This window comes from Ursus maritimus (genome assembly GCF_017311325.1).
Source record: "Ursus maritimus isolate PB19 chromosome X unlocalized genomic scaffold, ASM1731132v1 scaffold_X1, whole genome shotgun sequence".
NCBI classification, from domain to species: Eukaryota; Metazoa; Chordata; class Mammalia; order Carnivora; family Ursidae; genus Ursus; species Ursus maritimus.
This window is the reverse complement of record NW_024423319.1, coordinates 15,249,976-15,252,955: the sequence shown is the minus strand read 5'-3', so window position 1 is coordinate 15,252,955 and position 2,980 is coordinate 15,249,976.

Genomic DNA, 2,980 nt, shown 5'->3' with positions numbered 1-2,980 from the left:
ACAAAGTAGATTTAGAGGGAATATACCTCAACATAATAAAGGCCATACATATATGAAAAATCCATAGCTAACATCATACTCAATGGTGAAAAACTGCAAGCTTTCCCCCTAAGGCCAGGAACAAAGCAAGGATGTTCACTCTCACCACTTTTATTCAACATAATACTGGAAGTCCTAGCCAAAGCAATCCAACAACAACAAAAAAGAAATAAAAGGCATTCACATTGGTAAGGAAGAAGTCAAACTTTTCACTATTGCATATTCTTGATGACTGTGATACTATATATAGAAAACCCTCAAGACTCCACCAAAAAACTACTAGAACTGATAAATGAGTTCAGTGAGGTGACAGGGTATATACACACAGAAACCCATTGCATTTCTATACACTAATAATGAAGTAACAGAAAGAGAAATTAAGTAAACAGTTCCATTTAAAATTGCACCAAAAAGAAGAAAATATCTCAGAATAAACTTACCCAAAGAGGTAAAAGACCTGTACTCTGATAACCATAAAAGATTGATGAAAATATTTAAAATGACACAAACAGATGGAAAGATACTTCATGCTCAGAAATGTTGTTAAAATGTCCATACTACCTAAAGCAATCTACAGATTTAATGCAGTCCCTATCAAAATACTTATAGCATTTGTCACAGATTTAGAGCAAATAATCCCAAAATTTGTATGGAACCACAAAAGACTCCAGATTGAAAAAAAAATCTTCAAAAAGAACAAAACTGGAAGTATCATGATCCCAGATTTCAAGATAGACTACAAAGCTGTAGTAGTCAAAACAGAATGATACTGTCAGAAAAACAGACACATAAATCAATAGAACAAAATAACCCTGAAATAAACCCATGATTATATGGACAAATAATCTTCAACAAAGTAAGCAAGAGTATGCAATGGGAAAAAGGCAGTCTGTTCAAAAAATGATGTTGAGAAAACTGGACAGCTACATGCATTGAGTGATGTTTAGACATGTTGAATGGCTGTAGTGTACTCCTGCAGTTATATAACACTGTGTGTTAATTATACTGGAATTAAAAAATAAGAATTAGCATGTCGGATAAACTTTAAATACAGTAAAAATAAAATAAATAAAAAATTAAAACACCTGCTGTGTGCCAGAACCCATAGTAGGTACATGATCATTACACACTGCCTTCGTAGAGTTTATACGATAGTGCAAGACACAAAAATAAATAAGCAAAATGAAATTACAATAGTTATATGTATTAGAAGAAAATAAATAGGATGCTAATAACAGAGAATGGCAGGCAGCCTACTTAAATAGTGGGGTCACAAAAGGCTCAACTAATCTTCAACAAATCAGGAAAAAATATCCAATGGAAAAAAGACAGTCTCTTCAATAAATGGTGCTGGGAAAATTGGACAGCTATATGCAGAAGAATGAAACTTGACCACTCTCTTACACCATACACAAAGGTAAACTCTAAATGGATGAAAAACCTCAGTGTGAGACAGGAATCCATCAAAATCCTAGAGGAGAACATAGGCAGTAACCTCTTCGACGTTGGCCACAGCAACTTCTTTCATGACACATCTCCAAAGGCAAGGGAAACAAAAGCAAAAGTGAACTTTTGGGACTTCATCAAGATAAAAAGCTTCTGTGCAGCAAAGGAAACAGTCAACAAAACTAAGAGGCAACCCATGGAATGGGAGAAGATATTTGCAAATGACATTATAGTTAAAGGGCTGGTATCCAAGATCTATAAAGAACTTCTCAAACTCAACACCCAAAAAACAAATAATCAATTCAATAAATGGGCAGAAGACATGAACAGACACTTCTCCGAAGAAGACATACAAATGGCCAACAGACACATGAAAAAATGTTCAACATCATTAGCCATCAGGGAAATACAAATCAAAACCACAATGAGATACCATGTCACACCAGTCAGAATGGCTAAAATTAACAAGTCAGGAAACAACAAGTGTTGGCAAGGATGTGGAGAAGGGGGAACACTTTTACACTATTGGTGGGAATGTAAGCTGGTACAGCCACTCTGGAAAACAGTATGGAGGTTCCTCAAGAAGTTAAAAATAGAGCTACCCTACGACCCAGCAATTGCACTACTGGGTATTTACCCAAAGATACAGATGTAGTGAAAAGAAGGGGCACATGCACCTCAGTGTTCATAGCAGCAATGTCCACAATAGCCAAACTGTGGAAGGAGCTGAGATGCCCTTCAGCAGATGAATGGATAAAAAAAGATGTGGTCTGTATATATTATGGAATATTTTTCAGCCATCAGAAAGGATGAATACCTACCATTTGCATCGACATGGATGGAACTGGAAGGGATTATGCTACGTGAAATAAGTGAATCAGAGAAGGACAATTATCATATGGTTTCACTCATATGTGGAACGTAAGGAATAGCATGGAGGACATTAGGAGAAGGAAAGGAAAATTGAAGGAGAGTAAATCAGAGGGGGAGATGAATCATGAAAGACTATGGGCTCTGGGAAACAAACTGAGGGTTTCAGAGGGGAGGGGGTTGGGGGTTGGTTTAGCCCGGTGATGGGTATCAAGGAGGGCAGGTACTGCAATGAACACTGGGTTGTATTCACAAATAATGAATCATGGAACACTACATCAAAAACTAACGAAGTACTGTATGGTGACTAACATAACAATAAAAAGAAAAAGAAAAAGAAAAGAAAAGAAAAGAGAAGGGCCACTCTTAGTAGCCTTTAGTCTGAAACCTGAAATATGAGAATGAACTAGTAATGTGGAGAAATAAAGTTAGATAATTCCAAGCAGATGAAATAGCAAGTATAAAAACCTGAGGAATTGGAAATAGTTTGATATGATAAAGGGACAGACAAAATCTTTCGTAGGTAACTTGTTTTCTATCTCTTCAGCTTTTTCTCTTGGGGTCCTAAAACTTTACTCAAATATCATTTGATTAAATAGGTATTCTTTTCTAATGTTTATTCATT